This window comes from Furipterus horrens, unplaced genomic scaffold (genome assembly GCF_987537825.1).
Source record: "Furipterus horrens unplaced genomic scaffold, mFurHor1.1.pri manual_scaffold_2, whole genome shotgun sequence".
Classification (NCBI taxonomy): domain Eukaryota; kingdom Metazoa; phylum Chordata; class Mammalia; order Chiroptera; family Furipteridae; genus Furipterus; species Furipterus horrens.
Window position 1 is genome coordinate 169,119,274 of NW_028327172.1, and position 13,420 is coordinate 169,132,693.

General features: G+C 41.0%; 1 protein-coding gene across 1 annotated transcript in view; it reads right to left on the reverse strand.

Annotated features, from left to right (window-relative positions):
• SHROOM3 (shroom family member 3) overlaps positions 1-13,047 on the reverse strand; it is a 157,204-nt gene extending 144,157 nt beyond the window's left edge. Inside the window, exon 1 of the mRNA XM_090266736.1 lies at positions 12,857-13,047. The gene's annotated coding sequence lies outside the window, so the exon portion shown is untranslated. The remainder of the gene's footprint in view (positions 1-12,856) is intronic.
• Positions 13,048-13,420: the final 373 nt, after the last annotated feature.

The following is a 13,420-nucleotide window of genomic DNA, read 5'->3' on the forward strand; positions in this document are numbered from 1 at the left end:
AGTGGGGTCAGATACTTCTTTGTGGTAGGTACTGTCCTGTGCATTGCAGGATATTTAGCAGCACCCCTGACCTTCACCCGCCAGATCCCAGTGGCACACCTCCCACCCGGTCCCCTGTTGTGACAACCGAAAGTGTCTCCAGACATTGTTAAATGTCTCCTGGAAAATAAAATCGCCTTGATTGAGAATTACTGATTTAAATTTTTAATTGCCACTGAATTTTCTTCTTTCCTTTTCATGGCAAAAAATTATAAATGGCTAACTTTAAATACTTTGAAATCTTATTTATTTTTTTCTCAAAGGCATAACAGATTTCATAGTATAAAAAGCACACTTCCACTTTTCCTAGTCTCTGATTGTCTGATTCTTGTGTTGTGTTATGAGCATTTAATGACAATCAAGGACAATATTACTTTATGCTTGAAAATGTACTTCTTATCCCAGGCACTTACACAATATTAACTTCTGAATTCTCACCACTCCCCTTTTTAAAGGTGAGATAGAAGCACACTAGTTGTTTGCTTTCAGTTACAACACACCATAAAAACATTTTTAATTTGTGAAAGCATAAAACGAGGACATTTGCAAAAACATTACACCTCTGGGTAATGAAACTGGCAGGACCATCAGGGACATTCCAGAGCAGTGACCGAAGTTACAGCCTCCCAGTGTCTTATCAAGACCGTTTCTTGATAAGAAAGTTAAGTACATTTTCTTTGGGTGTAACTGACCACTGAAGCCTCATGCTGGTATTTGTCCATCAATATTCTATGTTGAATTATTAAATGTAATACCAAGTGTCACTTCAGTGGCCTATTATATATCCTAGGAAGACATCTTGGTTATGTGAAAACCAAGAGTACCATAGATCTCTGCCTTCTTTCCAGTGGTTTCTATAGTCTAATGGTATGCGTCTCTGTCCTGAATGTTATCAGCCCAATATCTGAAAGCACATCAGGAAGGAGCCAGGTGTACATAACCTGCCCTCTGACTCATGTGGCATGCACATCTTTCCCCTGGGGCTACTCATAAAGAAGTTAACATGATATGTGGTCACCATCTAATATGTGCAGGCCCAAGGAATAAGGAACACGTGCAAAAGCAAATTGTACCCTTTCCTAATGTCTGAAAACCAGTGTTAATAACAAGAACAACAGCAATAACAATGGCCACCTCCACCATCGCCACTCATGACTAGCGTGCTACCTGCCAGACGCTATGCCAAGCACTTTACATTCATTATCACCAATGGCTCTGTGAGGTAGATCTTATTCCCCACATTTTACAGACGAGGGTCATACTGACAAGTATCTTGTCCAATGTGCTAGAAGGTGATGAACTTGGAATTCAAACCCAGGACCATTGAACTCCAAAGCCTGAGCTGCTAGACCATCAAGACAAGCAGAGAGAGACAGAAAGAATGCTGCTGGCATGTCCTCTATAAGAAACAGAACAGATAAGAAGCTGCTTTCTCCGAAAGAATGGGAAAAGTGTTTGGGATATTCTAGCTTTATATCATTTTACTCTTGAACGAAAGAATAAGGGTGACAAGCTGGCTGTTTACAGACTTATTGTCCACTGCAGGAGGTTTTGCTGAACTTGAAAGGGGGTAGTAACAGCTTCCTTTAATATCAATTGGTCATTCTCTGAACAGGTGCAGCTCAAGATCAGGATGATGTCTCTATCTCGAAAGCTACTATTGAAACCTTCCTTTTAATCTTTAACCACACTGCTTATATAAGGAACTTTCTGTTATTCAACAGTTAACATCTTACCACACACCATGTCAAACTTCTTGGGTTTATCAATCTTTGCTGGGAAGCTATAATCTTCCACTGAGCTGTTGACGTTAAAAACCTGGGATCTCTCCTAATCGTCTCCCTCTCCTTCTCCCAAAGAGCCAGCCTTTCATCGAGTCTACCTAGTCTACCTTCTAGATATCAAAAGCACCATGTCCTCAGGCCCTCCTTATTTCTCATCTGGACCAGTCTTCTCTAACTAGTTTCTTTCCCTCCAGATTTGCCATCTTTAAAACCACCTTCCAAAATGCAGCCGGAATGGTCTTTCTCAAACACAGATCTGATTTCGTCACAGCCCTGCCTTTTAAATTCTTCATTAGCTCCCCACAACCTTCAGGGTCCTGTTCAAATTCATAAGCATCCTCGCATAAGCTCTCTGGTCAAAGAATACCAAGTACATTCAGCCCATAAGGCAACTTGTGCAAATTAGACAGAGGCACCTCCTCCAGGTGGATGCAACTGCTCCAGGGGGCAAAGCCTAGGCTGGAGGTCAGCCCTGCTCCCACCCCATCTCTGCAGGTCCTTCAGGAGGTCACCCATGCTCAATCTGCCCTCATCGAACATCTCTTGGTTTACTTTGTCTAGAATGCCTTTACCTAGTAAATCTCTCTGCCTACCTCCTATTCATCCTTGTACAAATCAAGACAATCACCCCCCTACAAAAGCTTTCAACTCTTCTATGCTACCAGAAAAAAATTTGTCATGCCTTTTACAGATTTTCTTGTCTATTCAGTCCCCCCACCAGAAGCTGTATTCTGGGAAAGCAAAGACCCTGTCTTTCAGATATGTGTGCTACGAAGCCCAGTACAGTGCCTGGCAGAATGAGGATCAATAGCTGCTTAATGTCAAATGAATGGGAGGCTTTCTTAGTCTTGTCACCATGTAAAAGCCCCAGTAATTTGGAGATTAGGCCACAGGGGTCTTCTTCCTCAAATTACATAATCCTGACTCAGATACTAAGAAGCCAGATTGCATTTAGCAATTATTTCATTAACAACTAAGAAGAACAAACATCTTGGATTTCAACTACCTGCCCCCTCCTGACAAGTTCACTCAGGCATCCGTCATGAACTGTTTTGTCCTTCACTGGTCCTGCTCCCCCTCTTTCATCTTCTCCTCCTTCTGGACTTGTTCCACTTCACAGGAGCCATCCAGCTGGATGGTGAGTGTGTGGGAATTTGTGGTACTCTCTACTTTCATGAATGTTTGGACATTTTCATAATAAAGTAAAAATAGATATTAAAATATAAAGAGTTATTCACCCTCCTGAACCACAGACTCTACTTTTTATATGTCTGCCTCCCATGGGATTTCCCTCATTAGTCCTACTTGGCTCTCCCATTGGCCTGCCCCTGATGCCCACACTGATTTTATTTATGACTTCACTCAGCTCTTCTAGTTACTGCCTCCTAAATCCCTTACTAATTCCCTGATACAAATCCAGAATTCTCTTCTTGTAAGTCAGGCCAAAGGGAGTAGAGCTGCCAGATTCTAATTCCCTGTCAAAGGCACTTGTACATCTGAAATCTAGCCATTTTACTTACGAAAAATGTACTTTTCAATTGGGTGCAGTCATTTTAGGAAGGACTGGGCAGATATCACATGTTTTTAATCCAAGATAGATGTTAGTATCTTCCTGCTCACAATTATTCTAGGAGAACATGGCCCCCACCAAGCCCCTGTTGAAAGAGTGAGGCTGGAACGGCTCTACCTTGGCTACAAGCACAGCCTTTCAGGTTGTTGCCTGTGGCACTTGGAACTGGGGCCCAGAGACAGAATTAATCAGGTGATGAAAGCGCAGAGCTGTGAGAACACACTAGAGCTCAAAGGTGGCTTGCGGAGGACCAGCGCCACACATGGACAGATGCAGAAGACTAGAAACCCAGAAATGTGAGGAAATGCATCAAACAGGAGTTCGTTACTGTAGTTGCAAATGATACAGTGACATTGAATCCACAAAGAAATTTAAGCAAAAATGGTAATTTCGTGGAAAGGCAACAATGGAGATGGCCTCAGGGATTGAAAAATAGTGTCAGGTGATCACTCACCCTAACAGGCACCGAGTGCGTGTGTGTGCATGTGTGTGTGTGTGTGTGTGTGTGTGTCTGTCTCTGTCCCTGTCCTGTCTCACTCTGCCCGAACTTTCTCCCTCTCCCTGACCCTCATTTTTTTCTGCAGCAAATAGGATTCTTCTTCAGTGTGTGGGTAGAGGGGGAATAATACAGAAAACAGCCACAGGACAGGGAATTTCAGATTTACATACTCCCATATCAGCCTCTTCAAAAGAAAGCTCCCCTTTCTCTTAGTCTGTCTATAAAATCTCAGGGGAGGACTCTGATTTGCCTGGCTTAGACATGTGTTCATCTAATACAGGCCCTTGTGATTCTTTACTCAATGGTCACTTTCCCCTTCTTCCTCACAAACTTAATTCTGATTCCATTACAATACCAGATGACTATGTGCTCAGGAAGATGAATTTTTCCATAGCCCCAAGAAATAAATTATTCTTGATTTACGTCAGTGATGGTACTCTAATTCCCCTGCCAGTTACTAGTCTAGACATGAGTATAGGACACAACCCTAGCTAATGAGATCGGACACAAAGGTAGGTTTGAAGGAGGGCTTTTGGAAAAGTGCTCCTCCTTCTTGATAAAATACATAAAACTGGACTCCTCATGCCTTAGCATTAAATTGTGTAAGGATGTGATAACTAGAGCTGGAGCAGCCATCTTGTAATCATGAGGAGCAAATCTGGGGATGAAAATCATCATGGTAAGAGTGGTAGAATGGAAATAGATAAACCTAGAGCCTTGATGATATCACTATACTATTCAATTAACCCTAGGACCATGTTTCCTGGAAAGCCAGTCTGCAGAAAACGTAATGGAACTGATGTTCAAAGTCAACTGAAATGAGGAACTATGTAGTCCAATGAGAAAGTGAATAGCTGTCTACTTGCTAAGTCATAATAAAGGCTAATGGTTATTGACCTCCTACTATGTGTTAGTGCTTCATATGTATTACCTCATTTAATCTACACAACAATGCAACAAGGTAGACACCTCCATTATTCTCTACTTTTCATATGCATAAACAAGGTCTGGAAACATTTATCCAGGCTCACAAACTCAACAATGCCACAGAGGGAACTCACACTCAGGCTTTTGACTTCTTTTGACTTAATCATTAGGTTAAACTTTGAAGTGATCTTGGCTTCCCACAGTTGAATTTCTTAGCTTCCCTCATATCTTTCCAAAGAATCCTCTTTTTATTTGAGATGGCCTGAGTGTGTTTATGTGCACTCACCCAAATGTTCCCCCAGGTTCAGGCTTTCTGTCTCTACCCCATAATAAATCTGTGAGTCTCAATGTTCATTTGTGAAATGCACTGAGTCCAAACCCCACATTAAAATCTTGATTTAGTGGAATTCATGGTTCTTCGTTTGCTTCTTCCCCAGCTGTCACATTGGCAGGTGTTAATTTGAGATCTTTGGGAGCATATTTCCAGTATGATGTGACTTATTGATTAAAATATCAATGAGCACCTAAAAGGGATGAAATTGTTTACACTGATTCAAATAATTGCCCCTTTATATCCTCAGTTCTAATTTTATCTATTTTATAACTTCTCAGTTTTTGCATTAAGTGACACCCTGCAGTCATATTTGTCTCTGTGGCTCTGTGAGATCAGAAAGGCATTTCTATGGCCTTCCTACTGTTTATTCATGTCACACCTTAATTCCCTCACTCATTCAACAAATATTTGCATATCCACCATGCCCCAGGCGCTATGCTAGGCACTGGGTATCAACAGGTTACGTTCCCTGCCCTCACAGAGGGTAATAAAGTGTTACGATAAAGCGATCACTTTTTTCTCTAAATCAACAGGAGTGCTAAGCAAATGAAAAAAGTGCGCGGGACTAGACAAAGCATTTTGTGGGCAAATCTAATGTAGGAGTTAAGAGAGCAGACCCTGCTGGCCAACTGCGTAGGTTTAAATCCCAGCTGTGACTGTGAAACCTTGGGTTAGTTACTGAACTGGTATGCCATTGTTAAACCTGTTAAATGGGGATTAGAATTGTAGCTTTGTCGCAGGGTTGTTTTGAGAGCATTTTATAAATCATGTAGAACACAGTAAGTACAATACAAGTGTTTGTTCAAAAGGAAAAGTGAGTTATAGTCTATTCTGTATGCTGATCATAACTAGGCAACTTTGCAGCAAGCTGTGGCAATATGACAACATGCTAACTTCAGAATCAGCAAACAGGAGCACAGCTTTGTCAGTGTTGGAGAGGACCAGGGCTCCAGGCACCAGGACTGGGGTCACTGTGGCAGGAGGGTGACCCCCCCCCCCCCCAGCTCCAAGTAAAACGGAGCCTTCACAATCACAAATGGTTTTTCTTATTCTCAGAATCCCCGCACCAAGTGTCAGCCAAAGAGAATTTAAGGTGACTTTTTCCTGCAGAATTTAGTTTTCAATAAGCAGATCCTGGAAGAAAGTAGAAGTACACATTTAAAGCATATCCTTGAAGTTAAGCTGTTAAGTTAAATCAAAATGATTGATAACCTCTCTAACCGTTGGTTACCCAGCCTGTGATGGAACATTTCCATTGATGAGAGTGTACATGTTTAGAAGGCCTTTTCTTTTATTGATCATCTCTAGCTATCATTGGATACTTCCTTTTGTTTTGTTCCCAAATCACTTAGGCTGGTTCTGGAGCAAGGATAACTAACCTCAATTCTAAATTATAGTTTGTAAATGTGTAGAGAAAAGGATTCCCTCTCCTCTAGTTTCTGAGTTAGTCATCACTTGACATGAATTATGACCAAAATCGTTCAAGTAGAAAGGAGGAGATCAACAGAATCTAGACACTCAGTTGGATGTCCAGGAAGATCATTGTAAGAGAGGATTTCAGAAGTGCCCCAGAAAACCAATCTTGCTTCTGGGCTCTGGAGGGAAGGAAAAGGCATCAATTCCTTGTTTTTATTTTATCTGCAATAGGCTCCTCACCAACCTAGAATCCTGTGGCCTAGAGAAGGGTATCAATATCAAAACTCAAACATGAGTACATCGTGGTATCATGTGAATTCAGTGGAATTCAACAGAACTTTTGTAGCTGAAATTTAAACCAAATGTATCAAAATACATCTGTCTCTAGAGAGTATGGACTTAGGACTTTCATTATAGAAACAATGCTTTAGTTTAAACAAGGCCAGTTTTTTAAAACTAAGTTTTTCCCTCTCTATGTGAGAAGTTATAGAATGGGAACCTTCTTAGGTGATACAACTGAATACTTAAGAAGCCAAGATTGGGAGTTTAAGTCTCAAAAGAAGAATCAGCTTTGATCAGAACAAACCTTTCTTCCATGTGCTCACCCTGTTCTATCTTTAAATTCTAGGTAGTGGTAATAACAAACAAGTGGACAATAGCTAACAATTATGAGAGATTTTCTATGTGGTGGTTCACTGAGCTAGAAACTTTCCACGAATTGTTTTATTTTAACTTTACAACAGCTCCATGAAGTAAGTTCTCATAGTGGTCATTACAGGAAAAGCCAAATGCCTTCCAGTGATCCAGAGGCCCTGACCTTTGCCCCTCCTGCATGCCTCTTAGCTCTTCCTCCCCACACAGTGTCATCTATACTTTCCCCCCAGGGCCTTTGCACTTGCTCTTCTCTCTGCTTGGAGTGCTCTTCCCAGCTCACCTCAAGGCTCAGACTTTCACTCCCCTTCAAGCCTTCCTTCAAATATCACCTTCTTACTGGGGCCTGCTCCAACCACCCTTTAGAAAATTGCAATGCCCCCTGTGCCACTCTACCATACCTCCCTGTGTTATGTTTTTCCATAGCAGTTATCATTTTATAACCTTCAACACAATTGACTTACTTTGGGATTTGTTTGTTGTCTCCCTTGACAAGAATGTGTTCAAGGATTTTTGTCTACTTTTGTTCATGACCTAGAAACACATCTGGCACATGATAGGTAGTCCATAAATATTTATTGGTTAATTTTATACATGAGGCAGTAGGTACCAAGAGGGTAAGTGGTCATGCTTTTTATAAAAAGAAAGACTCCATTAGGAACCCACATTCCAGAAACCAAACTTGGACTACATACCATTCTTCTGCAGGTCAATGGCATCACCTTTGACCATCAGAGGCAATACGTTAGATCTGAATAATACCTCATGAGTAGAAATACATACTGACAATCAAGACTATAAAGAAGTATGCCTGTGTGCATTATATTCAATAATTATATGTGTGTATGCAAAATCACTGCAGGTATTTTGTGACTCTACTGGGAAATTTTATTTGGTAAGACTTGAGGGAAACTAAGAAATGTCAAACTAAAAAATGAAGAGAATATAAAAGTCCTCATGAAAATATTTTCCCAGGGTTGGACAGTGGCAATAATGACAGCATATAACCTCCTTTACAGATGTCATTCAGATTCAAGGAGCATTTACCAAAGTCCCTTTTATGTGATTATATTTAACCTTCTTAGCAATGCAGAAATCCACTTTGCAGATGAGGAACTGTGCACTAAGAGATTGTGTACCTTCTTAAAATATCCCAATAAGGGGTAGAATTTGGAATAGAATATACTTCTTTTGTCTCTGGCTAGCATACCTGCCCTTGTGGATGCAGTTGCTAGTTTGGCCTCAGATGTTGATTATTTTACAGGGTCTTGTATCTTGAGGAGCTAACGCAATTTTTGTTCATGGTTAATTTAATGCCTCATCAATTAAAAAATTTTAAACTACCAATATCACTTCCTCTACCTCTTTTTCTAAGGTCAACTGTTACACAGATTCAAGAGATTCATATTGGAGTGCATACATCATCACAGTAAAATTAGTGTCTCTGTCTGAAGTTCCTTTCATTAACTAAACAGCCAGGCTTAAAGTTCACATTATTACAGAGGAAAAATGCAGCTGCTGACAAGATTGCTAAGAGCAACAAATACCAGGAAAATCTCAAAGCTCCGATTGCTTTTTCCTTAACTGTATTTTTGCCAATTATTTCTCCACAGCTTTAGAAATTTGTTTTCACCTCCACTCGTTTTCAAAACAAGAATTCTACCCCTTTCGGGGGTGGGGATGGAATTAAGACCTCAAAACCAAGTACAAATTGCTCATTTAAAGAATGGGAATGAAAGATACAGGGTTTTTTCCTTCCTTAAAAGCTCATCACTCTGCAGAAAGAATCCACATGCCGTCTTGATTCTTCTTGAGCACTGGAGCAGTTTTTGGTTTTCTTTTTGTTAGTTAATTTTAATTAAAAAAAAAAAAAGCACCATTCTTGAAAAGCTGTTGCTATGACACTTTTCCTGGGCCTCAACAGATGGCCACAGAAGAGTTCTCAGCCCCAGCTCTGGGCTCTGAAGCCCTCCACTCAGGCATACCATTAACATTCCTGAAATACCTTCGGGGGCAATGTGGGCCTGCCACCTTCTGACTAGTTCACCCATAGCTCCTGGGCTGGCCCCCCTTGTCAAGGGGCCTGGGTTGAAATTTGTTATAAATGCATGATCAGGCCTCTCTAGGAAAAGGCCATAGCAGAGAGGTTTCTGTCCTCAGATTAGATTTCAGACAAACTTGACCCAGAAACCCCTGGAATTTTGAGTAGTACAGGAAAGCTGGCAGGCACACATGTGTATGCAGGCACACATACATGTGCACACACACATGCACACACACACACAAATATACACCACACTCCATACCCAATTCATTTCATTGTTTGTAAGCTCTGAGCCCCTCCCAGTCACAGACTGATCCTGTGAACAGAGCCATAAAATTTCGGACTGTAACATTTTGGACTGAGGGAGAGGTTTAAAAGATTCCGATTGTTCTTTTGACAAAAAGACATAAAGGGAAAAAGAACTGCATGGCATTCGAATTTCTACTTTCTCACCATGTTTTTGGTGCTGCTGGACAAATCATTCCATTTTACCACCTTTCCCTGTCTTCCAAACTGGTATAATGACACTGACCTATGTACATCGGTAGAGGAATGAATGAGCCATGACTCATAGCAACTGGGAAATTATTGCATAAATATCAGGCCAGTGAGACCAGCCTCCACTGCTCCCAGGGCAAAGATAAGAGAGGAACTTGGAGACTGAAGCCTCTGGGTCTAATTGCTGGGACCACCGCCCCTGGAGGGCTGGTCTGGAATGCTGGACACTGGTTTTGGAGGGAAGTGTCTACTGGTAGCTTTATTTGGTCACTAAGGAACTTTGGTACTTGGAAAAAAACAAGTACTTCTAAACAGCCATAGTTTTTCAGGGTGGGGCTCATTTAAATTCCATCTCCAGAGTTGTGGCTTCTAAACCAGGCCTGGAGTGCACCAGCAAAGTCCTACTTAAGTGTCTGACGCCAGTGCTCACTTGATCACTTGACAGGACATCAGAACAATCCTACCAGTTTTAGTTCACAGAAGTTCGTTAAGAGCTTTTCTCCCAATGATATCAGGTGATATGCCACCATCATTTGACATTCATTTTTTAATCTCCTGTCCAACTAAGAAGTAAAATGAGTTGAGACTGCTTAGGTTCCTGCTTTCCAAAATCACCCATTTGTCCTGAGATGTGAACGTTAGGATTGCTGGAAGTTTTTTGTTTAAAAAACACATGCCTTTGAGAGGTTTGGCAGAACAAAGAGTGCCAACTCTTTCGTATTAACCAGTGACATTGGAATGAAGCCACCTATCAAGGAGTGGAAATGAGGAGACTCTTTCTTCTCCCATGTGTCTAGGGCTAAGGGTCCCCAGCTGGCTGGTTCAGTCCCTATGGCCATAGCACATCAAGCAAGTGGGAGATTTCACCCAGCTGTTCAGCCTCTGAGCTCACATGCCAATCCGGCTCAGAAAAGTCCAAGCAATGAGATCTAGGGCTGTTTTTGAGGGAGGGAAAGGGAGACAAGGAGAGTTGCTGGGAGGGAAGTGCCTGACATATGCAGCTGTCATTTGCATAGCTGAACCTTTCAAGCAGAGCCAATGGGACACACAGTTTGTGTCTGGGAGGGGGAGGCCGAGTGCTGTCTATTGTGCCTCATTGTGTGCTATCCGCAACACCAGAGGGGACCTTCACCACACAGCCTGGCAGACATTCCACAGCTCCAGAAAGGGGAACAATAAAATAAGAGACTTCACCCCTCGTCCCAATCTCATTCTCTAATGATACAGTTCTTGGGATGAGCTATATGTGTGTATTTTATTTATTAACAATTGGGTTAAATTACATATTTGGGGGTCCCTGGGACTCTGCAGATATGTGCAAGGGCTTTCTATACTCTTAATATAAAAAATGTGGGGTTTCTTCTGACTTTATTTTCTTTTTAACTATCCATAAAGAGGTTTTCAAATAGTTTTCTCTTCCTTTCTGTATCTTCTCAGGAAATAGGTGTTTGTTTGTTTTTTAATAAATAGTGTTGTTGTTGTTGTTTTTTAAGATAGTGATTAGGACTCCATACAAAAATGACTTATGTTTCATCTAGGAAATTATCTTGTATTTATAAATATTTGATTTATACACTCTCTAGTGTAATTCATAAGCAAAGGCAAAATTTTGAAATTTAAATCAATGCTAAATATACATTTATTAGCTTTCAAATGTTCATTTCTCCTTTAACTCCCTCATCATTTATACATTCACTCAGTATCTACCTGTCAACCAATCTAACTTTTCATTTATCACCAACCATCTGTCCTAGTTGTACCTACATTATATTAACAACAATTTCAGTAGACTTGTGCGATGGTCATATTTCACACTATTGGTAATATCATTCATGATACTTTTAACCATCAAATCAGTCATTCTTAGTATTTATATTTAGTATTATTAACATGTTGATCTTATTATAAAAAATGTCTTTATAAAGATGAGTTAACTAACAGCTAAGAAAGATGGAAATTTCCAACTGGCTATAAACATTGGAAGAAAAAGACATATTTCAGGATGATTAACATAGATTTCAAATGAATGGTTTCTGAATGCTTATCACCACTTTCTACCACCTCTATCTTGTCTCTCTATTACTATTTACTACTTGAACAGAATCATTCAGAATTGGGGAACACCTTTGTTTCATGAAAGTGTTAATATCTTTGGATTTAATGAAGTGGGAAAAGTAGCTTCAGAACCTCTTTGGATTTACAAGTGGACCTTTATTCATTTACAGAAAGTTTACATTTAAAAAAATCAAAGACAAAATTATCCCTTCCTATCAGGACAAAACAGGCAGGACTCTTGAGAACTAGTTCAAAACCACTAGCCTTTTTACCAACCTTGGGTCACTACATCCTAGCGTGACAAGTATGCTGACAGCCATCCATGATAGAAGACAAGCTGGTCAACCAACTTACAGGTAAAATAAAATCAGAGTAGAGCTTAAGCCTGATCAGAAACATGGCTTAACAGTCCTAAGCATCTGTTCCTCAAATTTGGGAGCTTGCATTTGTAACCTGACTTTCTCTGGAACATAAGGATGAGTAAGTGAGCAAAGTAAGACAATCAAACACATACTGAAATGAAATTCACTAATTCCCCGATGTTGAACAAGTCTTAAAAAGAAAAACTGCTTTCATATTACAAGGGAAAAAGTTAAAAGGTAGATTTAAAAATAAGTGGTAATTAGAATGAGACCAGAAATCCTGGGGTTGCTCATTGGAAGGAGCCAGGATATTCATCCTGACTTTATGTTATTATACAAGCTGGAGTATAGTATATTTGTTGGCCCTACTTACAAGTTACTTTATTGTATCTTCACTTAAGCTCCACATCAAATAGGAAGGTATACACAATGTGGTTGGTATCAATTGCCTGCAAGGGTTACGGTAATTTGACAAGTACCCTCTTCCAAATTTACATATTTACTTATTGGTGTCATTTTTGCAAGCACATCTGACAGCACATAACTTAGTGATTTCATCATAAAAGCCTGAAATAAACTTCCTCACCTCTCTTAATTTACCTTCTCCACACAGGCCATCCTATCAAGATAAATGTAAAATATAATGTTGTGAAATACCTGGTTTAAAATGGACTTACCTTAAGGAAGTCTAAGCTAGCATTTCCATTGTCCCCAGTTGTCTGTTGGACATCTCTGTCCAGCGTGACATGGGCCCAAGCTGGTCAGTGGTTTGGGAGAGGTGGCATAGAAGCACAATTCCAGCCCGGAAAGAATCCACAGGAGCCAGCGCCAGGAAGGCGAGAGCTAAGACACAGGTGTCTGACACCACCCAGGCACCTCTGCTCTGAACGGCTGCCCTGATTAGCCAAACACAAAAGGCAGTTCGGATTACTGCCCTCCTCCTAGCCAATCGCGGGCCGGCCTGCCTGACAGCAGCAGGACCTTGCTGTAAGGGGAAGTACGCAGGGCCAGAACCTGAGAACCGGTTTCTACAGTTGCGGCAGCCTGGTCCTTGCCCCCTAACCCCCCGCCATGCACTCCTGTCCCACGTGCACTCCTGTCCCATGCTCTAGAGCAGCTATTTGTCAGGCTGTTGCAAAGAGAGCTGTGGTAACGGGGAAACCACGTCCTGCCACGTCTCCAAAGAGTGTGGCTCTAGGTCCTTTGACTCATAAACAGAGTGATGCACTGTGATGACAATT